The sequence below is a fragment of the Acipenser ruthenus genome, chromosome 44 (genome assembly GCF_902713425.1).
Source record: "Acipenser ruthenus chromosome 44, fAciRut3.2 maternal haplotype, whole genome shotgun sequence".
NCBI lineage: Eukaryota > Metazoa > Chordata > Actinopteri > Acipenseriformes > Acipenseridae > Acipenser > Acipenser ruthenus.
The window spans coordinates 3,920,830-3,941,379 of NC_081232.1; the positions used below are offsets into that span (position 1 = coordinate 3,920,830).

At 43.9% G+C, this 20,550-nt stretch overlaps 65 non-coding genes and 27 pseudogenes across 65 annotated transcripts; all 92 read left to right on the forward strand.

The window, feature by feature from the left end:
- The first annotated feature begins 59 nt into the window (after positions 1–59).
- On the forward strand, positions 60–178 carry LOC117967461 (5S ribosomal RNA). Its single transcript, XR_004662069.2, has one exon. It is a non-coding gene; the product is annotated as a 5S ribosomal RNA (ribosomal RNA).
- A 114-nt stretch (positions 179–292) lies between these two features.
- Positions 293–411, forward strand: LOC131711129 (5S ribosomal RNA). Its single transcript, XR_009313011.1, has one exon. It is a non-coding gene; the product is annotated as a 5S ribosomal RNA (ribosomal RNA).
- A 100-nt stretch (positions 412–511) lies between these two features.
- LOC131711475 (5S ribosomal RNA) lies at positions 512–630 on the forward strand. Its single transcript, XR_009313361.1, has one exon. It is a non-coding gene; the product is annotated as a 5S ribosomal RNA (ribosomal RNA).
- A 100-nt stretch (positions 631–730) lies between these two features.
- LOC117418983 (5S ribosomal RNA) lies at positions 731–849 on the forward strand. Its single transcript, XR_009314061.1, has one exon. It is a non-coding gene; the product is annotated as a 5S ribosomal RNA (ribosomal RNA).
- A 114-nt stretch (positions 850–963) lies between these two features.
- LOC117418981 (5S ribosomal RNA) lies at positions 964–1,082 on the forward strand. The gene has a single exon (XR_009314846.1). It is a non-coding gene; the product is annotated as a 5S ribosomal RNA (ribosomal RNA).
- A 115-nt stretch (positions 1,083–1,197) lies between these two features.
- On the forward strand, positions 1,198–1,306 carry LOC117418980 (5S ribosomal RNA; annotated as a pseudogene).
- A 114-nt stretch (positions 1,307–1,420) lies between these two features.
- LOC117418979 (5S ribosomal RNA) lies at positions 1,421–1,529 on the forward strand (annotated as a pseudogene).
- Positions 1,530–1,643: 114 nt separating this feature from the next.
- Positions 1,644–1,762, forward strand: LOC117418978 (5S ribosomal RNA; annotated as a pseudogene).
- Positions 1,763–1,862: 100 nt separating this feature from the next.
- Positions 1,863–1,971, forward strand: LOC131714771 (5S ribosomal RNA; annotated as a pseudogene).
- Positions 1,972–2,071: 100 nt separating this feature from the next.
- Positions 2,072–2,190, forward strand: LOC131716861 (5S ribosomal RNA). The gene has a single exon (XR_009315746.1). It is a non-coding gene; the product is annotated as a 5S ribosomal RNA (ribosomal RNA).
- Positions 2,191–2,290: 100 nt separating this feature from the next.
- LOC131716863 (5S ribosomal RNA) lies at positions 2,291–2,409 on the forward strand. Its single transcript, XR_009315748.1, has one exon. It is a non-coding gene; the product is annotated as a 5S ribosomal RNA (ribosomal RNA).
- Positions 2,410–2,509: 100 nt separating this feature from the next.
- LOC131712551 (5S ribosomal RNA) lies at positions 2,510–2,628 on the forward strand. The gene has a single exon (XR_009314442.1). It is a non-coding gene; the product is annotated as a 5S ribosomal RNA (ribosomal RNA).
- Positions 2,629–2,742: 114 nt separating this feature from the next.
- Positions 2,743–2,861, forward strand: LOC117418974 (5S ribosomal RNA). The gene has a single exon (XR_004547008.1). It is a non-coding gene; the product is annotated as a 5S ribosomal RNA (ribosomal RNA).
- A 114-nt stretch (positions 2,862–2,975) lies between these two features.
- LOC131709746 (5S ribosomal RNA) lies at positions 2,976–3,094 on the forward strand. Its single transcript, XR_009311608.1, has one exon. It is a non-coding gene; the product is annotated as a 5S ribosomal RNA (ribosomal RNA).
- Positions 3,095–3,208: 114 nt separating this feature from the next.
- On the forward strand, positions 3,209–3,337 carry LOC131714052 (5S ribosomal RNA; annotated as a pseudogene).
- A 100-nt stretch (positions 3,338–3,437) lies between these two features.
- LOC131713222 (5S ribosomal RNA) lies at positions 3,438–3,556 on the forward strand (annotated as a pseudogene).
- A 100-nt stretch (positions 3,557–3,656) lies between these two features.
- LOC131716864 (5S ribosomal RNA) lies at positions 3,657–3,775 on the forward strand. Its single transcript, XR_009315749.1, has one exon. It is a non-coding gene; the product is annotated as a 5S ribosomal RNA (ribosomal RNA).
- Positions 3,776–3,875: 100 nt separating this feature from the next.
- On the forward strand, positions 3,876–3,994 carry LOC131712356 (5S ribosomal RNA). Its single transcript, XR_009314251.1, has one exon. It is a non-coding gene; the product is annotated as a 5S ribosomal RNA (ribosomal RNA).
- A 114-nt stretch (positions 3,995–4,108) lies between these two features.
- LOC131711825 (5S ribosomal RNA) lies at positions 4,109–4,227 on the forward strand. The gene has a single exon (XR_009313714.1). It is a non-coding gene; the product is annotated as a 5S ribosomal RNA (ribosomal RNA).
- Positions 4,228–4,327: 100 nt separating this feature from the next.
- On the forward strand, positions 4,328–4,436 carry LOC131715268 (5S ribosomal RNA; annotated as a pseudogene).
- A 114-nt stretch (positions 4,437–4,550) lies between these two features.
- Positions 4,551–4,669, forward strand: LOC131716865 (5S ribosomal RNA). Its single transcript, XR_009315750.1, has one exon. It is a non-coding gene; the product is annotated as a 5S ribosomal RNA (ribosomal RNA).
- A 114-nt stretch (positions 4,670–4,783) lies between these two features.
- Positions 4,784–4,902, forward strand: LOC131716866 (5S ribosomal RNA). Its single transcript, XR_009315751.1, has one exon. It is a non-coding gene; the product is annotated as a 5S ribosomal RNA (ribosomal RNA).
- Positions 4,903–5,016: 114 nt separating this feature from the next.
- Positions 5,017–5,135, forward strand: LOC131716867 (5S ribosomal RNA). The gene has a single exon (XR_009315752.1). It is a non-coding gene; the product is annotated as a 5S ribosomal RNA (ribosomal RNA).
- A 100-nt stretch (positions 5,136–5,235) lies between these two features.
- Positions 5,236–5,354, forward strand: LOC131716868 (5S ribosomal RNA). Its single transcript, XR_009315753.1, has one exon. It is a non-coding gene; the product is annotated as a 5S ribosomal RNA (ribosomal RNA).
- Positions 5,355–5,454: 100 nt separating this feature from the next.
- On the forward strand, positions 5,455–5,573 carry LOC131716869 (5S ribosomal RNA). The gene has a single exon (XR_009315754.1). It is a non-coding gene; the product is annotated as a 5S ribosomal RNA (ribosomal RNA).
- Positions 5,574–5,673: 100 nt separating this feature from the next.
- On the forward strand, positions 5,674–5,792 carry LOC131710771 (5S ribosomal RNA). The gene has a single exon (XR_009312653.1). It is a non-coding gene; the product is annotated as a 5S ribosomal RNA (ribosomal RNA).
- Positions 5,793–5,906: 114 nt separating this feature from the next.
- On the forward strand, positions 5,907–6,025 carry LOC131716870 (5S ribosomal RNA). Its single transcript, XR_009315755.1, has one exon. It is a non-coding gene; the product is annotated as a 5S ribosomal RNA (ribosomal RNA).
- A 100-nt stretch (positions 6,026–6,125) lies between these two features.
- LOC131716871 (5S ribosomal RNA) lies at positions 6,126–6,244 on the forward strand. Its single transcript, XR_009315756.1, has one exon. It is a non-coding gene; the product is annotated as a 5S ribosomal RNA (ribosomal RNA).
- Positions 6,245–6,344: 100 nt separating this feature from the next.
- LOC131715269 (5S ribosomal RNA) lies at positions 6,345–6,453 on the forward strand (annotated as a pseudogene).
- A 114-nt stretch (positions 6,454–6,567) lies between these two features.
- Positions 6,568–6,686, forward strand: LOC131716873 (5S ribosomal RNA). Its single transcript, XR_009315758.1, has one exon. It is a non-coding gene; the product is annotated as a 5S ribosomal RNA (ribosomal RNA).
- A 114-nt stretch (positions 6,687–6,800) lies between these two features.
- On the forward strand, positions 6,801–6,919 carry LOC131717654 (5S ribosomal RNA). Its single transcript, XR_009316543.1, has one exon. It is a non-coding gene; the product is annotated as a 5S ribosomal RNA (ribosomal RNA).
- A 100-nt stretch (positions 6,920–7,019) lies between these two features.
- LOC131716874 (5S ribosomal RNA) lies at positions 7,020–7,138 on the forward strand. The gene has a single exon (XR_009315759.1). It is a non-coding gene; the product is annotated as a 5S ribosomal RNA (ribosomal RNA).
- Positions 7,139–7,238: 100 nt separating this feature from the next.
- LOC131713562 (5S ribosomal RNA) lies at positions 7,239–7,357 on the forward strand (annotated as a pseudogene).
- A 112-nt stretch (positions 7,358–7,469) lies between these two features.
- On the forward strand, positions 7,470–7,588 carry LOC131716875 (5S ribosomal RNA). Its single transcript, XR_009315760.1, has one exon. It is a non-coding gene; the product is annotated as a 5S ribosomal RNA (ribosomal RNA).
- A 100-nt stretch (positions 7,589–7,688) lies between these two features.
- LOC131716876 (5S ribosomal RNA) lies at positions 7,689–7,807 on the forward strand. Its single transcript, XR_009315761.1, has one exon. It is a non-coding gene; the product is annotated as a 5S ribosomal RNA (ribosomal RNA).
- A 114-nt stretch (positions 7,808–7,921) lies between these two features.
- On the forward strand, positions 7,922–8,040 carry LOC131716877 (5S ribosomal RNA). The gene has a single exon (XR_009315762.1). It is a non-coding gene; the product is annotated as a 5S ribosomal RNA (ribosomal RNA).
- A 114-nt stretch (positions 8,041–8,154) lies between these two features.
- Positions 8,155–8,273, forward strand: LOC131716878 (5S ribosomal RNA). Its single transcript, XR_009315763.1, has one exon. It is a non-coding gene; the product is annotated as a 5S ribosomal RNA (ribosomal RNA).
- Positions 8,274–8,373: 100 nt separating this feature from the next.
- LOC131716879 (5S ribosomal RNA) lies at positions 8,374–8,492 on the forward strand. Its single transcript, XR_009315764.1, has one exon. It is a non-coding gene; the product is annotated as a 5S ribosomal RNA (ribosomal RNA).
- A 100-nt stretch (positions 8,493–8,592) lies between these two features.
- Positions 8,593–8,711, forward strand: LOC131716880 (5S ribosomal RNA). The gene has a single exon (XR_009315765.1). It is a non-coding gene; the product is annotated as a 5S ribosomal RNA (ribosomal RNA).
- A 100-nt stretch (positions 8,712–8,811) lies between these two features.
- On the forward strand, positions 8,812–8,920 carry LOC131714772 (5S ribosomal RNA; annotated as a pseudogene).
- Positions 8,921–9,034: 114 nt separating this feature from the next.
- Positions 9,035–9,163, forward strand: LOC131714248 (5S ribosomal RNA; annotated as a pseudogene).
- A 100-nt stretch (positions 9,164–9,263) lies between these two features.
- LOC131710133 (5S ribosomal RNA) lies at positions 9,264–9,382 on the forward strand. Its single transcript, XR_009312002.1, has one exon. It is a non-coding gene; the product is annotated as a 5S ribosomal RNA (ribosomal RNA).
- A 100-nt stretch (positions 9,383–9,482) lies between these two features.
- LOC131713846 (5S ribosomal RNA) lies at positions 9,483–9,601 on the forward strand (annotated as a pseudogene).
- A 100-nt stretch (positions 9,602–9,701) lies between these two features.
- LOC131716881 (5S ribosomal RNA) lies at positions 9,702–9,820 on the forward strand. Its single transcript, XR_009315766.1, has one exon. It is a non-coding gene; the product is annotated as a 5S ribosomal RNA (ribosomal RNA).
- A 100-nt stretch (positions 9,821–9,920) lies between these two features.
- Positions 9,921–10,039, forward strand: LOC131712350 (5S ribosomal RNA). The gene has a single exon (XR_009314245.1). It is a non-coding gene; the product is annotated as a 5S ribosomal RNA (ribosomal RNA).
- Positions 10,040–10,153: 114 nt separating this feature from the next.
- Positions 10,154–10,272, forward strand: LOC131712719 (5S ribosomal RNA). Its single transcript, XR_009314610.1, has one exon. It is a non-coding gene; the product is annotated as a 5S ribosomal RNA (ribosomal RNA).
- A 100-nt stretch (positions 10,273–10,372) lies between these two features.
- Positions 10,373–10,481, forward strand: LOC131715270 (5S ribosomal RNA; annotated as a pseudogene).
- Positions 10,482–10,595: 114 nt separating this feature from the next.
- LOC131716882 (5S ribosomal RNA) lies at positions 10,596–10,714 on the forward strand. Its single transcript, XR_009315767.1, has one exon. It is a non-coding gene; the product is annotated as a 5S ribosomal RNA (ribosomal RNA).
- Positions 10,715–10,828: 114 nt separating this feature from the next.
- Positions 10,829–10,937, forward strand: LOC131714773 (5S ribosomal RNA; annotated as a pseudogene).
- Positions 10,938–11,037: 100 nt separating this feature from the next.
- On the forward strand, positions 11,038–11,156 carry LOC131716884 (5S ribosomal RNA). Its single transcript, XR_009315769.1, has one exon. It is a non-coding gene; the product is annotated as a 5S ribosomal RNA (ribosomal RNA).
- A 114-nt stretch (positions 11,157–11,270) lies between these two features.
- Positions 11,271–11,389, forward strand: LOC131716885 (5S ribosomal RNA). The gene has a single exon (XR_009315770.1). It is a non-coding gene; the product is annotated as a 5S ribosomal RNA (ribosomal RNA).
- Positions 11,390–11,489: 100 nt separating this feature from the next.
- LOC131710683 (5S ribosomal RNA) lies at positions 11,490–11,608 on the forward strand. The gene has a single exon (XR_009312565.1). It is a non-coding gene; the product is annotated as a 5S ribosomal RNA (ribosomal RNA).
- A 100-nt stretch (positions 11,609–11,708) lies between these two features.
- Positions 11,709–11,827, forward strand: LOC131714132 (5S ribosomal RNA; annotated as a pseudogene).
- Positions 11,828–11,927: 100 nt separating this feature from the next.
- Positions 11,928–12,046, forward strand: LOC131710718 (5S ribosomal RNA). The gene has a single exon (XR_009312600.1). It is a non-coding gene; the product is annotated as a 5S ribosomal RNA (ribosomal RNA).
- A 114-nt stretch (positions 12,047–12,160) lies between these two features.
- LOC131711248 (5S ribosomal RNA) lies at positions 12,161–12,279 on the forward strand. The gene has a single exon (XR_009313131.1). It is a non-coding gene; the product is annotated as a 5S ribosomal RNA (ribosomal RNA).
- A 100-nt stretch (positions 12,280–12,379) lies between these two features.
- Positions 12,380–12,488, forward strand: LOC131714774 (5S ribosomal RNA; annotated as a pseudogene).
- Positions 12,489–12,602: 114 nt separating this feature from the next.
- On the forward strand, positions 12,603–12,721 carry LOC131711416 (5S ribosomal RNA). The gene has a single exon (XR_009313299.1). It is a non-coding gene; the product is annotated as a 5S ribosomal RNA (ribosomal RNA).
- Positions 12,722–12,835: 114 nt separating this feature from the next.
- Positions 12,836–12,954, forward strand: LOC131709918 (5S ribosomal RNA). Its single transcript, XR_009311782.1, has one exon. It is a non-coding gene; the product is annotated as a 5S ribosomal RNA (ribosomal RNA).
- A 100-nt stretch (positions 12,955–13,054) lies between these two features.
- Positions 13,055–13,173, forward strand: LOC131709874 (5S ribosomal RNA). The gene has a single exon (XR_009311738.1). It is a non-coding gene; the product is annotated as a 5S ribosomal RNA (ribosomal RNA).
- Positions 13,174–13,273: 100 nt separating this feature from the next.
- Positions 13,274–13,392, forward strand: LOC131716886 (5S ribosomal RNA). The gene has a single exon (XR_009315771.1). It is a non-coding gene; the product is annotated as a 5S ribosomal RNA (ribosomal RNA).
- Positions 13,393–13,492: 100 nt separating this feature from the next.
- On the forward strand, positions 13,493–13,601 carry LOC131716289 (5S ribosomal RNA; annotated as a pseudogene).
- Positions 13,602–13,715: 114 nt separating this feature from the next.
- Positions 13,716–13,834, forward strand: LOC131710927 (5S ribosomal RNA). The gene has a single exon (XR_009312809.1). It is a non-coding gene; the product is annotated as a 5S ribosomal RNA (ribosomal RNA).
- Positions 13,835–13,934: 100 nt separating this feature from the next.
- LOC131715519 (5S ribosomal RNA) lies at positions 13,935–14,043 on the forward strand (annotated as a pseudogene).
- A 114-nt stretch (positions 14,044–14,157) lies between these two features.
- On the forward strand, positions 14,158–14,276 carry LOC131710946 (5S ribosomal RNA). Its single transcript, XR_009312828.1, has one exon. It is a non-coding gene; the product is annotated as a 5S ribosomal RNA (ribosomal RNA).
- Positions 14,277–14,376: 100 nt separating this feature from the next.
- LOC131710301 (5S ribosomal RNA) lies at positions 14,377–14,495 on the forward strand. Its single transcript, XR_009312173.1, has one exon. It is a non-coding gene; the product is annotated as a 5S ribosomal RNA (ribosomal RNA).
- Positions 14,496–14,595: 100 nt separating this feature from the next.
- LOC131716887 (5S ribosomal RNA) lies at positions 14,596–14,714 on the forward strand. Its single transcript, XR_009315772.1, has one exon. It is a non-coding gene; the product is annotated as a 5S ribosomal RNA (ribosomal RNA).
- Positions 14,715–14,814: 100 nt separating this feature from the next.
- LOC131712434 (5S ribosomal RNA) lies at positions 14,815–14,933 on the forward strand. The gene has a single exon (XR_009314327.1). It is a non-coding gene; the product is annotated as a 5S ribosomal RNA (ribosomal RNA).
- A 114-nt stretch (positions 14,934–15,047) lies between these two features.
- Positions 15,048–15,156, forward strand: LOC131715584 (5S ribosomal RNA; annotated as a pseudogene).
- A 100-nt stretch (positions 15,157–15,256) lies between these two features.
- LOC131710134 (5S ribosomal RNA) lies at positions 15,257–15,375 on the forward strand. The gene has a single exon (XR_009312003.1). It is a non-coding gene; the product is annotated as a 5S ribosomal RNA (ribosomal RNA).
- A 100-nt stretch (positions 15,376–15,475) lies between these two features.
- Positions 15,476–15,594, forward strand: LOC131713847 (5S ribosomal RNA; annotated as a pseudogene).
- A 100-nt stretch (positions 15,595–15,694) lies between these two features.
- Positions 15,695–15,813, forward strand: LOC131716888 (5S ribosomal RNA). The gene has a single exon (XR_009315773.1). It is a non-coding gene; the product is annotated as a 5S ribosomal RNA (ribosomal RNA).
- A 100-nt stretch (positions 15,814–15,913) lies between these two features.
- On the forward strand, positions 15,914–16,032 carry LOC131712351 (5S ribosomal RNA). Its single transcript, XR_009314246.1, has one exon. It is a non-coding gene; the product is annotated as a 5S ribosomal RNA (ribosomal RNA).
- A 114-nt stretch (positions 16,033–16,146) lies between these two features.
- LOC131712720 (5S ribosomal RNA) lies at positions 16,147–16,265 on the forward strand. The gene has a single exon (XR_009314611.1). It is a non-coding gene; the product is annotated as a 5S ribosomal RNA (ribosomal RNA).
- Positions 16,266–16,365: 100 nt separating this feature from the next.
- On the forward strand, positions 16,366–16,474 carry LOC131715271 (5S ribosomal RNA; annotated as a pseudogene).
- A 114-nt stretch (positions 16,475–16,588) lies between these two features.
- On the forward strand, positions 16,589–16,707 carry LOC131716889 (5S ribosomal RNA). Its single transcript, XR_009315774.1, has one exon. It is a non-coding gene; the product is annotated as a 5S ribosomal RNA (ribosomal RNA).
- A 114-nt stretch (positions 16,708–16,821) lies between these two features.
- Positions 16,822–16,930, forward strand: LOC131714775 (5S ribosomal RNA; annotated as a pseudogene).
- A 100-nt stretch (positions 16,931–17,030) lies between these two features.
- On the forward strand, positions 17,031–17,149 carry LOC131716890 (5S ribosomal RNA). The gene has a single exon (XR_009315775.1). It is a non-coding gene; the product is annotated as a 5S ribosomal RNA (ribosomal RNA).
- A 100-nt stretch (positions 17,150–17,249) lies between these two features.
- Positions 17,250–17,368, forward strand: LOC131710685 (5S ribosomal RNA). The gene has a single exon (XR_009312567.1). It is a non-coding gene; the product is annotated as a 5S ribosomal RNA (ribosomal RNA).
- A 100-nt stretch (positions 17,369–17,468) lies between these two features.
- LOC131714133 (5S ribosomal RNA) lies at positions 17,469–17,587 on the forward strand (annotated as a pseudogene).
- A 100-nt stretch (positions 17,588–17,687) lies between these two features.
- On the forward strand, positions 17,688–17,806 carry LOC131710719 (5S ribosomal RNA). Its single transcript, XR_009312601.1, has one exon. It is a non-coding gene; the product is annotated as a 5S ribosomal RNA (ribosomal RNA).
- Positions 17,807–17,920: 114 nt separating this feature from the next.
- LOC131711249 (5S ribosomal RNA) lies at positions 17,921–18,039 on the forward strand. The gene has a single exon (XR_009313132.1). It is a non-coding gene; the product is annotated as a 5S ribosomal RNA (ribosomal RNA).
- A 100-nt stretch (positions 18,040–18,139) lies between these two features.
- On the forward strand, positions 18,140–18,248 carry LOC131714776 (5S ribosomal RNA; annotated as a pseudogene).
- Positions 18,249–18,362: 114 nt separating this feature from the next.
- On the forward strand, positions 18,363–18,481 carry LOC131711417 (5S ribosomal RNA). The gene has a single exon (XR_009313300.1). It is a non-coding gene; the product is annotated as a 5S ribosomal RNA (ribosomal RNA).
- A 114-nt stretch (positions 18,482–18,595) lies between these two features.
- Positions 18,596–18,714, forward strand: LOC131709919 (5S ribosomal RNA). The gene has a single exon (XR_009311783.1). It is a non-coding gene; the product is annotated as a 5S ribosomal RNA (ribosomal RNA).
- Positions 18,715–18,814: 100 nt separating this feature from the next.
- On the forward strand, positions 18,815–18,933 carry LOC131709875 (5S ribosomal RNA). The gene has a single exon (XR_009311739.1). It is a non-coding gene; the product is annotated as a 5S ribosomal RNA (ribosomal RNA).
- A 100-nt stretch (positions 18,934–19,033) lies between these two features.
- On the forward strand, positions 19,034–19,152 carry LOC131716891 (5S ribosomal RNA). The gene has a single exon (XR_009315776.1). It is a non-coding gene; the product is annotated as a 5S ribosomal RNA (ribosomal RNA).
- Positions 19,153–19,252: 100 nt separating this feature from the next.
- LOC131716290 (5S ribosomal RNA) lies at positions 19,253–19,361 on the forward strand (annotated as a pseudogene).
- Positions 19,362–19,475: 114 nt separating this feature from the next.
- On the forward strand, positions 19,476–19,594 carry LOC131710928 (5S ribosomal RNA). Its single transcript, XR_009312810.1, has one exon. It is a non-coding gene; the product is annotated as a 5S ribosomal RNA (ribosomal RNA).
- Positions 19,595–19,694: 100 nt separating this feature from the next.
- Positions 19,695–19,803, forward strand: LOC131715711 (5S ribosomal RNA; annotated as a pseudogene).
- Positions 19,804–19,903: 100 nt separating this feature from the next.
- Positions 19,904–20,022, forward strand: LOC131720646 (5S ribosomal RNA). The gene has a single exon (XR_009319543.1). It is a non-coding gene; the product is annotated as a 5S ribosomal RNA (ribosomal RNA).
- Positions 20,023–20,136: 114 nt separating this feature from the next.
- On the forward strand, positions 20,137–20,245 carry LOC131714777 (5S ribosomal RNA; annotated as a pseudogene).
- Positions 20,246–20,359: 114 nt separating this feature from the next.
- LOC131716892 (5S ribosomal RNA) lies at positions 20,360–20,478 on the forward strand. Its single transcript, XR_009315777.1, has one exon. It is a non-coding gene; the product is annotated as a 5S ribosomal RNA (ribosomal RNA).
- The last annotated feature ends 72 nt before the right edge of the window (positions 20,479–20,550 follow it).

Genomic DNA, 20,550 nt, shown 5'->3' on the forward strand with positions numbered 1-20,550 from the left:
TTTGGAGGAATCACCCCCAGCTCACTAAACATAAAAGTCATGAAAGTAGAAAAGCAATCGCCTGCGGCCACACTAGCTTGAATAAGCCTGATCTCATCTGATCTCAGAAGCTAAGCAATGTTGGGCTTGGTTAGTACTTGGATGGGAGACCACCTGGGAATATCAAGTGCTGCAGGCATTACATTTTTGTAATTACATTTTACAATTGAAATGTGTGGAGGACAAAAGGAAATTTTGGAGGAATCACCCCCAGCTCACTAAACATAAAAGTCATGAAAGCAGAAATGCAATCGCCTGCGGCCACACCACCTTGAATAAGCCTGATCTCGTCTGATCTCAGAAGGTAAGCAATGTTGGGCTTGGTTAGTACTTGGATGGGAGACCACCTGGGAATAACAAGTGCTGCAGGCATTACATTTTACAATTGAAATGTGTGGAGGACAAAAGGAAATTTTGGAGGAATCACCCCCAGCTCACTAAACATAAAAGTCATGAAAGCAGAAAAGCAATCGCCTGCGGCCACACCACCTTGAATAAGCCTGATCTCGTCTGCTCTCAGAAGCTAAGCAATGTTGGGCTTGGTTAGTACTTGGATGGGAGACCACCTGGGAATATCAAGTGCTGCAGGCATTACATTTTACAATTGAAATTTGTGGAGGACAAAAGGAAATTTTGGAGGAATCACCCCCAGTTCACTAAACATTAAAGTAATGAAAGCAGAAATGCAATCGCCTGCGGCCACACCACCTTGAATAAGCCAGATCTCGTCTGATCTCAGAAGCTAAGCAATGTTGGGCTTGTTTAGTACTTGGATGGGAGACCACCTGGGAATATCAAGTGCTGCAGGCATTACATTTTTGTAATTACATTTTACAATTGAAATGTGTGGAGGACAAAAGGAAATTTTGGAGGAATCACCCCCAGCTCACTAAACATAAAAGTCATGAAAGCAGAAATGCAATCGCCTGTGCCCACACCACCTTGAATAAGCCTGATCTCGTCTGATCTCAGAAGCTAAGCAATGTTGGGCTTGGTTAGTACTTGGATGGGAGACCACCTGGGAATATCAAGTGCTGCAGGCATTTCTTTTTTTGTAATTACATTTTACAATTGAAATGTGTGGAGGACAAAAGGAAATTTCAGAGGAATCACCCCCAGCTCACTGAACATAAAAGTCATGAAAGCAGAACTGCAATCGCCTGCGGCCACACCACCTTGAATAAGTATGATCTCAGAAGCTAAGCAATGTTGGGCTTGGTTAGTACTCGGATGGGAGACCACCTGGGAATATCAAGTGCTGCAGGCATTACATTTTTGTAATTACATTTTACAATGGAAATGTGTGGAGGACAAAAGGAAATTTTGGAGGAATCACCCCCAGCTCACTAAACATAAAAGTCATGAAAGCAGAAATGCAATCGCCTGCGGCCACACCACCTTGAATAAGCCTGATCTCAGAAGCTAAGCAATGTTGGGCTTGGTTAGTACTTGGATGGGAGACCACCTGGGAATATCAAGTGCTGCAGGCATTACATTTTTTAAATTATATCTTACAATTGAAATGTGTGGAGGACAAAAGGAAATTTTGGAGGAATCACCCCCAGCTCACTAAACATAAAAGTCATGAAAGCAGAAATGCAATCGCCTGCGGCCACACCACCTTGAATAAGCCTGATGTTGTCTGATCACAGAAGCTAAGCAATGTTGGGCTTGGTTAGTTCTTGGATGGGAGACCACCTGGGAATATCAGGTGCTGCAGGCATTACATTTTACAATTGAAATGTGTGGAGGACAAAAGGAAATTTTGGAAGAATCACCCCCAGCTCACTAAACATAAAAGTCATGAAAGCAGAAAAGCAATCGCCTGCGGCCACACCACCTTGAATAAGCCTGATCTCAGAAGCTAAGCAATGTTGGGCTTGGTTAGTACTTGGATGGGAGACCACCTGGGAATATCAAGTGCTGCAGGCATTACATTTTACAATTGAAATGTGTGGAGGACAAAAGGAAATTTTGGAGGAATCACCCCCAGCTCCCTAAACATAAAAGTCATGAAAGCAGAAATGCAATCGCCTGCGGCCACACCACCTTGAATAAGCCTGATCTCGTCTGATCTCAGAAGCTAAGCAATGTTGGGCTTGGTTAGTACTTGGATGGGAGACCACCTGGGAATATCAAGTGCTGCAGGCATTACATTTTACAATTGAAATGTGTGGAGGACAAAAGGAAATTTTGGAGGAATCACCCCCAGCTCACTAAACATAAAAGTCATGAAAGCAGAAATGCAATCGCCTGCGGCCACACCACCTTGAATAAGCCTGATCTCGTCTGATCTCAGAAGCTAAGCAATGTTGGGCTTGGTTAGTACTTGGATGGGAGACCACCTGGGAATATCAAGTGCTGCAGGCATTACATTTTACAATTGAAATGTGTGGAGGACAAAAGGAAATTTTGGAGGATTCACCCCCAGCTCACTAAACATAAAAGTCATGAAAGCAGAAATGCAATCGCCTGCGGCCACACCACCTTGAATAAGCCTGATCTCGTCTGATCTCAGAAGCTAAGCAATGTTGGGCTTGGTTAGTACTTGGTTGGGAGACCACCTGGGAATATCAAGTGCTACAGGCATTACATTTTTGTAATTACATTTTACAATTGAAATGTGTGGAGGACAAAAGGAAATTTTGGAGGACTCACCCCCAGCTCACTAAACATAAAAGTCATGAAAGCAGAAATGCAATCGCCTGCGGCCACACCACCTTGAATAAGCCTGATCTCGTCTGATCTCAGAAGCTAAGCAATGTTGGGCTTGGTTAGTACTTGGATGGGAGACCACCTGGGAATATCAAGTGCTGCAGGCATTACATTTTTGTAATTACATTTTACAATTGAAATGTGTGGAGGACAAAAGGAAATTTTGGAGGACTCACCCCCAGCTCACTAAACATAAAAGTTATGAAAGCAGAAATGCAATCGCCTGCGGCCACACCACCTTGAATAAGCCTGATCTCGTCTGATCTCAGAAGCTAAGCAATGTTGGGCTTGGTTAGTACTTGGATGGGAGACCACCTGAGAATATCAAGTGCTGCAGGCATTACATTTTTGTAATTACATTTTACAATTGAAATGTGTGGAGGACAAAAGGAAATTTTGGAGGAATCACCCCCAGCTCACTAAACATAAAAGTCATGAAAGCAGTAATGCAATCGCCTGCGGCCACACCACCTTGATTAAGCCTGATCTCGTCTGATCTCGTCTGATCTCAGAAACTAAGCAATGTTGGGCTTGGTTAGTACTTGGATGGGAGACCACCTGGGAATATCAAGTGCTGCAGGCATTACATTTTACAATTGAAATGTGTGGAGGACAAAAGGAAATTTTGGAGGAATCACCCCCAGCTCACTAAACATAAAAGTCATGAAAGCAGAAATGCAATCGCCTGCGGCCACACCACCTTGAATAATCCTGATCTCGTCTGATCTGAGAAGCTAAGCAATGTTGGGCTTGGTTAGTACTTGGATGGGAGACCACCTGGGAATATCAAGTGCTGCAGGCATTACATTTTACAATTGAAATGTGTGGAGGACAAAAGGAAATTTTGGAGGAATCACCCCCAGCTCACTAAACATAAAAGTCATGAAAGCAGAAATGCAATCGCCTGCGGCCACACCACCTTGAATAAGCCTGATCTCGTCTGATCTCAGAAGCTAAGCAATGTTGGGCTTGGTTAGTACTTGGATGGGAGACCACCTGGGAATATCAAGTGCTGCAGGCATTACATTTTACAATTGAAATGTGTGGAGGACAAAAGGAAATTTTGGAGGAATCACCCCCAGCTCACTAAACATAAAAGTCATGAAAGCAGAAATGCAATCGCCTGCGGCCACACCACCTTGAATAAGCCTGATCTCGTCTGATCTCAGAAGCTAGGCAATGTTGGGCTTGGTTAGTACTTGGATGGGAGACCACCTGGGAATATCAAGTGCTGCAGGCATTACATTTTTGTAATTACATTTTACAATTGAAATGTGTGGAGGACAAAAGGAAATTTTGGAGGAATCACCCCCAGCTCACTAAACATAAAAGTCATGAAAGCAGAAATGCAATCGCCTGCGGCCACACCACCTTGAATAAGCCTGATCTTGTCTGATCTCAGAAGCTAAGCAATGTTGGGCTTGGTTAGTACTTGGATGGGAGACCACCTGGGAATATCAAGTGCTGCAGGCATTACATTTTACAATTGAAATGTGTGGAGGACAAAAGGAAATTTTGGAGGAATCACCCCCAGCTCACTAAACATAAAAGTCATGAAAGCAGAAATGCAATCGCCTGCGGCCACACCACCTTGAATAAGCCTGATCTCAGAAGCTAAGCAATGTTGGGCTTGGTTAGTACTTGGATGGGAGACCGCCTGGGAATATCAAGTGCTGCAGGCATTACATTTTTGTAATTACATTTTACAATTGAAATGTGTGGAGGACAAAAGGAAATTTTGGAGGACTCACCCCCAGCTCACTAAACATAAAAGTCATGAAAGCAGAAATGCAATCGCCTGCGGCCACACCACCTTGAATAAGCCTGATCTCGTCTGATCTCAGAAGCTAAGCAATGTTGGGCTTGGTTAGTACTTGGATGGGAGACCACCTGGGAATATCAAGTGCTGCAGGCATTACATTTTTGTAATTACATTTTACAATTGAAATGTGTGGAGGACAAAAGGAAATTTTGGAGGAATCACCCCCAGCTCACTAAACATAAAAGTCATGAAAGCAGAAATGCAATCGCCTGCGGCCACACCACCTTGAATAAGCCTGATCTCGTCTGATCTCAGAAGCTAAGCAATGTTGGGCTTGGTTAGTACTTGGATGGGAGACCACCTGGGAATATCAAGTGCTGCAGGCATTACATTTTTGTAATTACATTTTACAATTGAAATGTGTGGAGGACAAAAGGAAATTTTGGAGGAATCACCCCCAGCTCACTAAACATAAAAGTCATGAAAGCAGAAATGCAATCGCCTGCGGCCACACCACCTTGAATAAGCCTGATCTCGTCTGATCTCAGAAGCTAAGCAATGTTGGGCTTGGTTAGTACTTGGATGGGAGACCACCTGGGAATATCAAGTGCTGCAGGCATTACATTTTACAATTGAAATGTGTGGAGGACAAAAGGAAATTTTGGAGGAATCACCCCCAGCTCACTAAACATAAAAGTCATGAAAGCAGAAATGCAATCGCCTGCGGCCACACCACCTTGAATAAGCCTGATCTCGTCTGATCTCAGAAGCTAAGCAATGTTGGGCTTGGTTAGTACTTGGATGGGAGACCACCTGGGAATATCAAGTGCTGCAGGCATTACATTTTACAATTGAAATGTGTGGAGGACAAAAGGAAATTTTGGAGGAATCACCCCCAGCTCACTAAACATAAAAGTCATGAAAGCAGAAATGCAATCGCCTGCGGCCACACCACCTTGAATAAGCCTGATCTCGTCTGATCTCAGAAGCTAAGCAATGTTGGGCTTGGTTAGTACTTGGATGGGAGACCACCTGGGAATATCAAGTGCTGCAGGCATTAAATTTTACAATTGAAATGTGTCGAGGACAAAAGTAAATTTTGGAGGAATCACCCCCAGCTCACTAAACATAAAAGTCATGAAAGCAGAAATGCAATCGCCTGCGGCCACACCACCTTGAATAAGCCTGATCTCGTGTGATCTCAGAAGCTAAGCAATGTTGGGCTTGGTTAGTACTTGGATGGGAGACCACCTGGGAATATCAAGTGCTGCAGGCATTACATTTTTGTAATTACAATTTACAATTGAAATGTGTGGAGGACAAAAGGAAATTTTGGAGGAATCACCCCCAGCTCACTAAACATAAAAGTCATGAAAGCAGAAATGCAATCGCCTGCGGCCACACCACCTTGAATAAGCCTGATCTCGTCTGATCTCAGAAGCTAAGCAATGTTGGGCTTGGTTAGTACTTGGATGGGAGACCACCTGGGAATATCAAGTGCTGCAGGCATTACATTTTACAATTGAAATGTGTGGAGGACAAAAGGAAATTTTGGAGGAATCACCCCCAGCTCACTAAACATAAAAGTCATGAAAGCAGAAATGCAATCGCCTGCGGCCACACCACCTTGAATAAGCCTGATCTCGTCTGATCTCAGAAGCTAAGCAATGTTGGGCTTGGTTAGTACTTGGATGGGAGACCACCTGGGAATATCAAGTGCTGCAGGCATTACATTTTACAATTGAAATGTGTGGAGGACAAAAGGAAATTTTGGAGGAATCACCCCCAGCTCACTAAACATAAAAGTCATGAAAGCAGAAATGCAATCGCCTGCGGCCACACCACCTTGAATAAGCCTGATCTCAGAAGCTAAGCAATGTTGGGCTTGGTTAGTACTTGGATGGGAGACCGCCTGGGAATATCAAGTGCTGCAGGCATTACATTTTTGTAATTACATTTTACAATTGAAATGTGTGGAGGACAAAAGGAAATTTTGGAGGACTCACCCCCAGCTCACTAAACATAAAAGTCATGAAAGCAGAAATGCAATCGCCTGCGGCCACACCACCTTGAATAAGCCTGATCTCGTCTGATCTCAGAAGCTAAGCAATGTTGGGCTTGGTTAGTACTTGGATGGGAGACCACCTGGGAATATCAAGTGCTGCAGGCATTACATTTTTGTAATTACATTTTACAATTGAAATGTGTGGAGGACAAAAGGAAATTTTGGAGGAATCACCCCCAGCTCACTAAACATAAAAGTCATGAAAGCAGAAATGCAATCGCCTGCGGCCACACCACCTTGAATAAGCCTGATCTCATCTGATCTCAGAAGCTAAGCAATGTTGGGCTTGGTTAGTACTTGGATGGGAGACCACCTGGGAATATCAAGTGCTGCAGGCATTAAATTTTACAATTGAAATGTGTGGAGGACAAAAGGAAATTTTGGAGGAATCACCCCCAGCTCACTAAACATAAAAGTCATGAAAGCAGAAATGCAATCGCCTGCGGCCACACCACCTTGAATAAGCCTGATCTCGTCTGATCTCAGAAGCTAAGCAATGTTGGGCTTGGTTAGTACTTGGATGGGAGACCACCTGGGAATATCAAGTGCTGCAGGCATTACATTTTACAATTGAAATGTGTGGAGGACAAAAGGAAATTTTGGAGGAATCACCCCCAGCTCACTAAACATAAAAGTCATGAAAGCAGAAATGCAATCGCCTGCGGCAACACCACCTTGAATAAGCCTGATATCGTCTGATCTCAGAAGCTAAGCAATGTTGGGCTTGGTTAGTACTTGGATGGGAGACCACCTGGGAATATCAAGTGCTGCAGGCATTACATTTTTGTAATTACATTTTACAATTGAAATGTGTGGGACAAAAGGAAATTTTGGAGGACTCACCCCCAGCTCACTAAACAGAAAAGTCATGAAAGCAGAAATGCAATCGCCTGCGGCCACACCACCTTGAATAAGCCTGATCTCGTCTGATCTCAGAAGCTAAGCAATGTTGGGCTTGGTTAGTACTTGGATGGGAGACCACCTGGGAATATCAAGTGCTGCAGGCATTAAATTTTACAATTGAAATGTGTCGAGGACAAAAGTAAATTTTGGAGGAATCACCCCCAGCTCACTAAACATAAAAGTCATGAAAGCAGAAATGCAATCGCCTGCGGCCACACCACCTTGAATAAGCCTGATCTCGTCTGATCTCAGAAGCTAAGCAATGTTGGGCTTGGTTAGTACTTGGATGGGAGACCACCTGGGAATATCAAGTGCTGCAGGCATTAAATTTTTGTAATTACATTTTACAATTGAAATGTGTGGAGGACAAAAGGAAATTTTGGAGGACTCACCCCCAGCTCACTAAACAGAAAAGTCATGAAAGCAGAAATGCAATCGCCTGCGGCCACACCACCTTGAATAAGCCTGATCTCGTCTGATCTCAGAAGCTAAGCAATGTTGGGCTTGGTTAGTACTTGGATGGGAGACCACCTGGGAATATCAAGTGCTGCAGGCATTACATTTTTGTAATTACATTTTACAATTGAAATGTGTGGAGGACAAAAGGAAATTTTGGAGGACTCACCCCCAGCTCACTAAACATAAAAGTCATGAAAGCAGAAATGCAATCGCCTGCGGCCACACCACCTTGAATAAGCCTGATCTCGTCTGATCTCAGAAGCTAAGCAATGTTGGGCTTGGTTAGTACTTGGATGGGAGACCACCTGGGAATATCAAGTGCTGCAGGCATTAAATTTTACAATTGAAATGTGTCGAGGACAAAAGTAAATTTTGGAGGAATCACCCCCAGCTCACTAAACATAAAAGTCATGAAAGCAGAAATGCAATCGCCTGCGGCCACACCACCTTGAATAAGCCTGATCTCGTCTGATCTCAGAAGCTAAGCAATGTTGGGCTTGGTTAGTACTTGGATGGGAGACCACCTGGGAATATCAAGTGCTGCAGGCATTACATTTTACAATTGAAATGTGTGGAGGACAAAAGGAAATTTTGGAGGAATCACCCCCAGCTCACTAAACATAAAAGTCATGAAAGCAGAAATGCAATCGCCTGCGGCCACACCACCTTGAATAAGCCTGATCTCGTCTGATCTCAGAAGCTAAGCAATGTTGGGCTTGGTTAGTACTTGGATGGGAGACCACCTGGGAATATCAAGTGCTGCAGGCATTACATTTTACAATTGAAATGTGTGGAGGACAAAAGGAAATTTTGGAGGAATCACCCCCAGCTCACTAAACATAAAAGTCATGAAAGCAGAAATGCAATCGCCTGCGGCCACACCACCTTGAATAAGCCTGATCTCAGAAGCTAAGCAATGTTGGGCTTGGTTAGTACTTGGATGGGAGACCACCTGGGAATATCAAGTGCTGCAGGCATTACATTTTTGTAATTACATTTTACAATTTAAATGTGTGGAGGACAAAAGGAAATTTTGGAGGAATCACCCCCAGCTCACTAAACATAAAAGTCATGAAAGCAGAAATGCAATCGCCTGCGGCCACACCACCTTGAATAAGCCTGATCTCGTCTGATCTCGTCTGATCTCATAAGCTAAGCAATGTTGGGCTTGGTTAGTACTTGGATGGGAGACCACCTGGGAATATCAAGTGCTGCAGGCATTACATTTTACAATTGAAATGTGTGGAGGACAAAAGGAAATTTTGGAGGAATCACCCCCAGCTCACTAAACATAAAAGTCATGAAAGCAGAAATGCCATTGCCTGTGGCCACACCACCTTGAATAAGCCTGATCTCGTCTGATCTCAGAAGCTAAGCAATGTTGGGCTTGGTTAGTACTTGGATGGGAGACCACCTGGGAATATCAAGTGCTGCAGGCATTACATTTTACAATTGAAATGTGTGGAGGACAAAAGGAAATTTTGGAGGAATCACCCCCAGCTCACTAAACATAAAAGTCATGAAAGCAGAAATGCGAACACCTGCGGCCACACAACCTTGAATAAGCCTGATCTCGTCTGATCTCAGAAGCTAAGCAATGTTGGGCTTGGTTAGTACTTGGATGGGAGACCACCTGGGAATGTCAAGTGCTGCAGGCATTACATTTTACAATTGAAATGTGTGGAGGACAAAAGGAAATTTTGGAGGAATCACCCCCAGCTCACTAAACATAAAAGTCATGAAAGCAGAAACGCAATCGCCTGCGGCCACACCACCTTGAATAAGCCTGATCTCGTCTGATCTCAGAAGCTAAGCAATGTTGGGCTTGGTTAGTACTTGGATGGGAGACCACCTGGGAATATCAAGTGCTGCAGGCATTACATTTTACAATTGAAATGTGTGGAGGACAAAAGGAAATTTTGGAGGAATCACCCCCAGCTCACTAAACATAAAAGTCATGAAAGCAGAAATGCAATCGCCTGCGGCCACACCACCTTGAATAAGCCTGATCTCGTGTGATCTCAGAAGCTAAGCAATGTTGGGCTTGGTTAGTACTTGGATGGGAGACCACCAGGGAATATCAAGTGCTGCAGGCATTACATTTTTGTAATTACATTTTACAATTGAAATGTGTGGAGGACAAAAGGAAATTTTGGAGGAATCACCCCCAGCTCACTAAACATAAAAGTCATGAAAGCGGAAATGCAATTTCCTGCGGCCACACCACCTTGAATAAGCCTGATCTCGTCTGATCTCAGAAGCTAAGCAATGTTGGGCTTGGTTAGTACTTGGATGGGAGACCACCTCGGAATATCAAGTGCTGCAGGCATTACATTTTACAATTGAAATGTGTGGAGGACAAAAGGAAATTTTGGAGGAATCACCCCCAGCTCACTAAACATAAAAGTCATGAAAGCAGAAATGCAATCGCCTGCGGCCACACCACCTTGAATAAGCCTGATCTCAGAAGCTAAGCAATGTTGGGCTTGGTTAGTACTTGGATGGGAGACCGCCTGGGAATATCAAGTGCTGCAGGCATTACATTTTTGTAATTACATTTTACAATTGAAATGTGTGGAGGACAAAAGGAAATTTTGGAGGACTCACCCCCAGCTCACTAAACATAAAAGTCATGAAAGCAGAAATGCAATCGCCTGCGGCCACACCACCTTGAATAAGCCTGATCTCGTCTGATCTCAGAAGCTAAGCAATGTTGGGCTTGGTTAGTACTTGGATGGGAGACCACCTGGGAATATCAAGTGCTGCAGGCATTACATTTTTGTAATTACATTTTACAATTGAAATGTGTGGAGGACAAAAGGAAATTTTGGAGGAATCACCCCCAGCTCACTAAACATAAAAGTCATGAAAGCAGAAATGCAATCGCCTGCGGCCACACCACCTTGAATAAGCCTGATCTCAGAAGCTAAGCAATGTTGGGCTTGGTTAGTACTTGGATGGGAGACCACCTGGGAATATCAAGTGCTGCAGGCATTACATTTTACAATTGAAATGTGTGGAGGACAAAAGGAAATTTTGGAGGAATCACCCCCAGCTCACTAAACATAAAAGTCATGAAAGCAGAAATGCAATCGCCTGCGGCCACACCACCTTGAATAAGCCTGATCTCGTCTGATCTCAGAAGCTAAGCAATGTTGGGCTTGGTTAGTACTTGGATGGGAGACCACCTGGGAATATCAAGTGCTGCAGGCATTACATTTTTGTAATTACATTTTACAATTGAAATGTGTGGACGACAAAAGGAAATTTTGGAGGAATCACCCCCAGCTCACTAAACATAAAAGTCATGAAAGCAGAAAGGCAATCGCCTGCGGCCACACCACCTTGAATAAGCCTGATCTCGTCTGATCTCAGAAGCTAAGCAATGTTGGGCTTGGTTAGTACTTGGATGGGAGACCACCTGGGAATATCAAGTGCTGCAGGCATTACATTTTACAATTGAAATGTGTGGAGGACAAAAGGAAATTTTGGAGGAATCACCCCCAGCTCACTAAACATAAAAGTCATGAAAGCAGAAATGCAATCTCCTGCGGCCACACCACCTTGAATAAGCCTGATCTCGTCTGATCTCAGAAGCTAAGCAATGTTGGGCTTGGTTAGTACTTGGATGGGAGACCACCTGGGAATATCAAGTGCTGCAGGCATTACATTTTACAATTGAAATGTGTGGAGGACAAAAGGAAATTTTGGAGGAATCACCCCCAGCTCACTAAACATAAAAGTCATGAAAGCAGAAATGCAATCGCCTGCGGCCACACCACCTTGAATAAGCCTGATCTCGTCTGATCTCAGAAGCTAAGCAATGTTGGGCTTGGTAAGTACTTGGATCGGAGACCACCTGGGAATATCAAGTGCAGCAGGCATTACATTTTACAATTGAAATGTGTGGAGGATAAAAGGAAATTTTGGAGGAATCACCCCCAGCTCACTAAACATAAAAGTCATGAAAGCAGAAATGCAATCGCCTGCGGCCACACTACCTTGAATAAGCCTGATCTCGTCTGATCTCAGAAGCTAAGCAATGTTGGGCTTGGTTAGTACTTGGATGGGAGACCACCTGGGAATATCAAGTGCTGCAGGCATTACATTTTTGTAATTACATTTTACAATTGAAATGTGTGGAGGACAAAAGGAAATTTTGGAGGAATCACCCCCAGCTCACTAAACATAAAAGTCATGAAAGCAGAAATGCAATCGCCTGCGGCCACACCACCTTGAATAAGTCTGATCTCGTCTGATCTCAGAAGCTAAGCAATGTTGGGCTTGGTTAGTACTTGGATGGGAGACCACCTGGGAATATCAAGTGCTGCAGGCATTACATTTTACAATTGAAATGTGTGGAGGACAAAAGGAAATTTTGGAGGAATCACCCCCAGCTCACTAAACATAAAAGTCATGAAAGCAGAAATGCAATCGCCTGCGGCCACACCACCTTGAATAAGCCTGATCTCAGAAGCTAAGCAATGTTGGGCTTGGTTAGTACTTGGATGGGAGACCACCTGGGAATATCAAGTGCTGCAGGCATTACATTTTTGTAATTACATTTTACAATTGAAATGTGTGGAGGACAAAAGGAAATTTTGGAGGACTCACCCCCAGCTCACTAAACATAAAAGTCATGAAAGCAAAAATGCAATCGCCTGCGGCCACACCACCTTGTATAAGCCTGATCTCGTCTGATCTCAGAAGCTAAGCAATGTTGGGCTTGGTTAGTACTTGGATGGGAGGCCACCTGGGAATATCAAGTGCTGCAGGCATTACATTTTTGTGATTACATTTTACAATTGAAATGTGTGGAGGACAAAAGGAAATTTTGGAGGAATCACCCCCAGCTCACTAAACATAAAAGTCATGAAAGCAGAAATGCAATCGCCTGCGGCCACACCACCTTGAATAAGCCTGATCTCATCTGATCTCAGAAGCTAAGCAATGTTGGGCTTGGTAAGTACTTGGATGGGAGACCACCTGGGAATATCCAGTGCTGCAGGCATTACATTTTACAATTGAAATGTGTGGAGGACAAAAGGAAATTTTGGAGGAATCACCCCCAGCTCACTAAACATAAAAGTCATGAAAGCAGAAATGCAATCGCCTGCGGCCACACCACCTTGAATAAGCCTGATCTCGTCTGATCTCAGAAGCTAAGCAATGTTGGGCTTGGTTAGTACTTGGATGGGAGACCACCTGGGAATATCCAGTGCTGCAGGCATTACATTTTACAATTGAAATGTGTGGAGGACAAAAGGAAATTTTGGAGGAATCACCCCCAGCTCACTAAACATAAAAGTCATGAAAGCAGAAATGCAATCGCCTGCGGCCACACCACCTTGAATAAGCCTGATCTCGTCTGATCTCAGAAGCTAAGCAATGTTGGGCTTGGTTAGTACTTGGATGGGAGACCACCTGGGAATATCAAGTGCTGCAGGCATTACATTTTACAATTGAAATGTGTTGAGGACAAAAGGAAATTTTGGAGGAATCACCCCCAGCTCACTAAACATAAAAGTCATGAAAGCAGAAATGCAATCGCCTGCGGCCACACCACCTTGAATAAGCCTCATCTCAGAAGCTAAGCAATGTTGGGCTTGGTTAGTACTTGGATGGGAGACCACCTGGGAATATCAAGTGCTGCAGGCATTACATTTTTGTAATTACATTTTACAATTGAAATGTGTGGACGACAAAAGGAAATTTTGGAGGAATCACCCCCAGCTCACTAAACATAAAAGTCATGAAAGCAGAAATGCAATCGCCTGCGGCCACACCACCTTGAATAAGCCTGATCTCGTCTGATCTCAGACGCTAAGCAATGTTGGGCTTGGTTAGTACTTGGATGGGAGACCACCTGGGAATATCAAGTGCTGCAGGCATTACATTTTACAATTGAAATGTGTGGAGGACAAAAGGAAATTTTGGAGGAATCACTCCCAGCTCACTAAACATAAAAGTCATGAAAGCAGAACTGCAATCGCCTGCGGCCACACCACCTTGAATAAGCCTGATCTCAGAAGCTAAGCAATGTTGGGCTTGGTTAGTACTTGGATGGGAGACCACCTGGGAAAAGCAAGTGCTGCAGGCATTACATTTTTGTAATTACATTTTACAATTGAAATGTGTGGAGGACAAAAGGAAATTTTGGAGGACTCACCCCCAGCTCACTTAACATAAAAGTCATGAAAGCAGAAATGCAATCGCCTGCGGCCACACCACCTTGAATAAGCCTGATCTCGTCTGATCTCAGAAGCTAAGCAATGTTGGGCTTGGTTAGTACTTGGATGGGAGACCACCTGGGAATATTAAGTGCTGCAGGCATTATATTTTACAATTGAAATGTGTGGAGGACAAAAGGAAATTTTGGAGGAATCACCCCCAGCTCACTAAACATAAAAGTCATGAAAGCAGAAATGCAATCGTCTGCAGCCACACCACCTTGAATAAGCCTGATCTCGTCTGATCTCAGAAGCTAAGCAATGTTGGGCTTGGTTAGTACTTGGATGGGAGACCACCTGGGAATATCAAGTGCTGCAGGCATTACATTTTACAATTGAAATGTGTGGAGGACAAAAGGAAATTTTGGAGGAATCACCCCCAGCTCACTAAACATAAAAGTCATGAAAGCAGAAATGCAATCGCCTGCGGCCACACCACCTTGAATAAGCCTGATCTCGTCTGATCTCAGAAGCTAAGCAATGTTGGGCTTGGTTAGTACTTGGATGGGAGACCACCTGGGAATATCAAGTGCTGCAGGCATTACATTTTACAATTGAAATGTGTGGAGGACAAAAGGGAATTTTGGAGGAATCACCCCCAGCTCACTAAACATAAAAGTCATGAAAGCAGAAATGCAATCGCCTGCGGCCACACCAACTTGAATAAGCCTGATCTCGTCTGATCTCAGAAACTAAGCAATGTTGGGCTTGGTTAGTACTTGGATGGGAGACCACCTGGGAATATCAAGTGCTGCAGGCATTACATTTTTGTAATTACATTTTACAATTGAAATGTGTGGAGGCCAAAAGGAAATTTTGGAGGAATCACCCCCAGCTCACTAAACATAAAAGTCATGAAAGCAGAAATGCAATCTCCTGCGGCCACACCACCTTGAATAAGCCTGATCTCAGAAGCTAAGCAATGTTGGGCTTGGTTAGTACTTGGATGGGAGACCACCTGGGAATATCAAGTGCTGCAGGCATTACATTTTACAATTGAAATGTGTGGAGGACAAAAGGGAATTTTGGAGGAATCACCCCCAGCTCACTAAACATAAAAGTCATGAAAGCAGAAATGCCATTGCCTGTGGCCACACCACCTTGAATAAGCCTGATCTCGTCTGATCTCAGAAGCTAAGCAATGTTGGGCTTGGTTAGTACTTGGATGGGAGACCACCTGGGAATATCAAGTGCTGCAGGCATTACATTTTACAATTGAAATGTGTGGAGGACAAAAGGAAATTTTGGAGGAATCACCCCCAGCTCACTAAACATAAAAGTCATGAAAGCAGAAATGCAAACACCTGCGGCCACACAACCTTGAATAAGCCTGATCTCGTCTGATCTCAGAAGCTAAGCAATGTTGGGCTTGGTTAGTACTTGGATGGGAGACCACCTGGGAATGTCAAGTGCTGCAGGCATTACATTTTACAATTGAAATGTGTGGAGGACAAAAGGAAATTTTGGAGGAATCACCTCCAGCTCACTAAACATAAAAGTCATGAAAGCAGAAACGCAATCGCCTGCGGCCACACCACCTTGAATAAGCCTGATCTCGTCTGATCTCAGAAGCTAAGCAATGTTGGGCTTGGTTAGTACTTGGATGGGAGACCACCTGGGAATATCAAGTGCTGCAGGCATTACATTTTACAATTGAAATGTGTGGAGGACAAAAGGAAATTTTGGAGGAATCACCCCCAGCTCACTAAACATAAAAGTCATGAAAGCAGAAATGCAATCGCCTGCGGCCACACCACCTTGAATAAGCCTGATCTCGTGTGATCTCAGAAGCTAAGCAATGTTGGGCTTGGTTAGTACTTGGATGGGAGACCACCAGGGAATATCAAGTGCTGCAGGCATTACATTTTTGTAATTACATTTTACAATTGAAATGTGTGGAGGACAAAAGGAAATTTTGGAGGAATCACCCCCAGCTCACTAAACATAAAAGTCATGAAAGCGGAAATGCAATTTCCTGCGGCCACACCACCTTGAATAAGCCTGATCTCGTCTGATCTCAGAAGCTAAGCAATGTTGGGCTTGGTTAGTACTTGGATGGGAGACCACCTCGGAATATCAAGTGCTGCAGGCATTACATTTTACAATTGAAATGTGTGGAGGACAAAAGGAAATTTTGGAGGAATCACCCCCAGCTCACTAAACATAAAAGTCATGAAAGCAGAAATGCAATCGCCTGCGGCCACACCACCTTGAATAAGCCTGATCTCAGAAGCTAAGCAATGTTGGGCTTGGTTAGTACTTGGATGGGAGACCGCCTGGGAATATCAAGTGCTGCAGGCATTACATTTTTGTAATTACATTTTACAATTGAAATGTGTGGAGGACAAAAGGAAATTTTGGAGGACTCACCCCCAGCTCACTAAACATAAAAGTCATGAAAGCAGAAATGCAATCGCCTGCGGCCACACCACCTTGAATAAGCCTGATCTCGTCTGATCTCAGAAGCTAAGCAATGTTGGGCTTGGTTAGTACTTGGATGGGAGACCACCTGGGAATATCAAGTGCTGCAGGCATTACATTTTTGTAATTACATTTTACAATTGAAATGTGTGGAGGACAAAAGGAAATTTTGGAGGAATCACCCCCAGCTCACTAAACATAAAAGTCATGAAAGCAGAAATGCAATCGCCTGCGGCCACACCACCTTGAATAAGCCTGATCTCAGAAGCTAAGCAATGTTGGGCTTGGTTAGTACTTGGATGGGAGACCACCTGGGAATATCAAGTGCTGCAGGCATTACATTTTACAATTGAAATGTGTGGAGGACAAAAGGAAATTTTGGAGGAATCACCCCCAGCTCACTAAACATAAAAGTCATGAAAGCAGAAATGCAATCGCCTGCGGCCACACCACCTTGAATAAGCCTGATCTCGTCTGATCTCAGAAGCTAAGCAATGTTGGGCTTGGTTAGTACTTGGATGGGAGACCACCTGGGAATATCAAGTGCTGCAGGCATTACATTTTACAATTGAAATGTGTGGAGGACAAAAGGAAATTTTGGAGGAATCACCCCCAGCTCACTAAACATAAAAGTCATGAAAGCAGAAATGCAATCTCCTGCGGCCACACCACCTTGAATAAGCCTGATCTCGTCTGATCTCAGAAGCTAAGCAATGTTGGGCTTGGTTAGTACTTGGATGGGAGACCACCTGGGAATATCAAGTGCTGCAGGCATTACATTTTACAATTGAAATGTGTGGAGGACAAAAGGAAATTTTGGAGGAATCACCCCCAGCTCACTAAACATAAAAGTCATGAAAGCAGAAATGCAATCGCCTGCGGCCACACCACCTTGAATAAGCCTGATCTCGTCTGATCTCAGAAGCTAAGCAATGTTGGGCTTGGTAAGTACTTGGATCGGAGACCACCTGGGAATATCAAGTGCAGCAGGCATTACATTTTACAATTGAAATGTGTGGAGGATAAAAGGAAATTTTGGAGGAATCACCCCCAGCTCACTAAACATAAAAGTCATGAAAGCAGAAATGCAATCGCCTGCGGCCACACTACCTTGAATAAGCCTGATCTCGTCTGATCTCAGAAGCTAAGCAATGTTGGGCTTGGTTAGTACTTGGATGGGAGACCACCTGGGAATATCAAGTGCTGCAGGCATTACATTTTTGTAATTACATTTTACAATTGAAATGTGTGGAGGACAAAAGGAAATTTTGGAGGAATCACCCCCAGCTCACTAAACATAAAAGTCATGAAAGCAGAAATGCAATCGCCTGCGGCCACACCACCTTGAATAAGTCTGATCTCGTCTGATCTCAGAAGCTAAGCAATGTTGGGCTTGGTTAGTACTTGGATGGGAGACCACCTGGGAATATCAAGTGCTGCAGGCATTACATTTTACAATTGAAATGTGTGGAGGACAAAAGGAAATTTTGGAGGAATCACCCCCAGCTCACTAAACATAAAAGTCATGAAAGCAGAAATGCAATCGCCTGCGGCCACACCACCTTGAATAAGCCTGATCTCAGAAGCTAAGCAATGTTGGGCTTGGTTAGTACTTGGATGGGAGACCACCTGGGAATATCAAGTGCTGCAGGCATTACATTTTTGTAATTACATTTTACAATTGAAATGTGTGGAGGACAAAAGGAAATTTTGGAGGACTCACCCCCAGCTCACTAAACATAAAAGTCATGAAAGCAAAAATGCAATCGCCTGCGGCCACACCACCTTGTATAAGCCTGATCTCGTCTGATCTCAGAAGCTAAGCAATGTTGGGCTTGGTTAGTACTTGGATGGGAGGCCACCTGGGAATATCAAGTGCTGCAGGCATTACATTTTTGTGATTACATTTTACAATTGAAATGTGTGGAGGACAAAAGGAAATTTTGGAGGAATCACCCCCAGCTCACTAAACATAAAAGTCATGAAAGCAGAAATGCAATCGCCTGCGGCCACACCACCTTGAATAAGCCTGATCTCATCTGATCTCAGAAGCTAAGCAATGTTGGGCTTGGTAAGTACTTGGATGGGAGACCACCTGGGAATATCCAGTGCTGCAGGCATTACATTTTACAATTGAAATGTGTGGAGGACAAAAGGAAATTTTGGAGGAATCACCCCCAGCTCACTAAACATAAAAGTCATGAAAGCAGAAATGCAATCGCCTGCGGCCACACCACCTTGAATAAGCCTGATCTCGTCTGATCTCAGAAGCTAAGCAATGTTGGGCTTGGTTAGTACTTGGATGGGAGACCACCTGGGAATATCCAGTGCTGCAGGCATTACATTTTACAATTGAAATGTGTGGAGGACAAAAGGAAATTTTGGAGGAATCACCCCCAGCTCACTAAACATAAAAGTCATGAAAGCAGAAATGCAATCGCCTGCGGCCACACCACCTTGAATAAGCCTGATCTCGTCTGATCTCAGAAGCTAAGCAATGTTGGGCTTGGTTAGTACTTGGATGGGAGACCACCTGGGAATATCAAGTGCTGCAGGCATTACATTTTACAATTGAAATGTGTTGAGGACAAAAGGAAATTTTGGAGGAATCACCCCCAGCTCACTAAACATAAAAGTCATGAAAGCAGAAATGCAATCGCCTGCGGCCACACCACCTTGAATAAGCCTCATCTCAGAAGCTAAGCAATGTTGGGCTTGGTTAGTACTTGGATGGGAGACCACCTGGGAATATCAAGTGCTGCAGGCATTACATTTTTGTAATTACATTTTACAATTGAAATGTGTGGACGACAAAAGGAAATTTTGGAGGAATCACCCCCAGCTCACTAAACATAAAAGTCATGAAAGCAGAAATGCAATCGCCTGCGGCCACACCACCTTGAATAAGCCTGATCTCGTCTGATCTCAGACGCTAAGCAATGTTGGGCTTGGTTAGTACTTGGATGGGAGACCACCTGGGAATATCAAGTGCTGCAGGCATTACATTTTACAATTGAAATGTGTGGAGGACAAAAGGAAATTTTGGAGGAATCACTCCCAGCTCACTAAACATAAAAGTCATGAAAGCAGAACTGCAATCGCCTGCGGCCACACCACCTTGAATAAGCCTGATCTCAGAAGCTAAGCAATGTTGGGCTTGGTTAGTATTTGGATGGGAGACCACCTGGGAATATCAAGTGCTGCAGGCATTACATTTTACAATTGAAATGTGTGGAGGACAAAAGGAAATTTTGGAGGAATCACCCCCAGCTCACTAAACATAAAAGTCATGAAAGCAGAAATGCAATCGCCTGCGGCCACACCACCTTGAATAAGCCTGATCTCGTCTGATCTCAGAAGCTAAGCAATGTTGGGCTTGGTTAGTACTTGGATGGGAGACCGCCTGGGAATATCAAGTGCTGCAGGCATTACATTTTTGTAATTACATTTTACAATTGAAATGTGTGGAGGCCAAAAGGAAATTTTGGAGGAATCACCCCCAGCTCACTAAACATAAAAGTCATGAAAGCAGAAATGCAATCGCCTGCGGCCACACCACCTTGAATAAGCCTGATCTCAGAAGCTAAGCAATGTTGGGCTTGGTTAGTACTTGGATGGGAGACCACCTGGGAATATCAAGTGCTGCAGGCATTACATTTTTGTAATTACATTTTACAATTGAAATGTGTGGAGGCCAAAAGGAAATTTTGGAGGAATCACCCCCAGCTCACTAAACATAAAAGTCATGAAAGCAGAAATGCAACTGCCTGCGGCCACACCACCTTGAATAAGCCTGATCTCGTCTGATCTCAGAAGCTAAGCAATGTTGGGCTTGGTTAGTACTTGGATGGGAGACCACCTGGGAATATCAAGTGCTGCAGGCATTACATTTTACAATTGAAATGTGTGGAGGACAAAAGGAAATTTTGGAGGAATCACCCCCAGCTCACTAAACA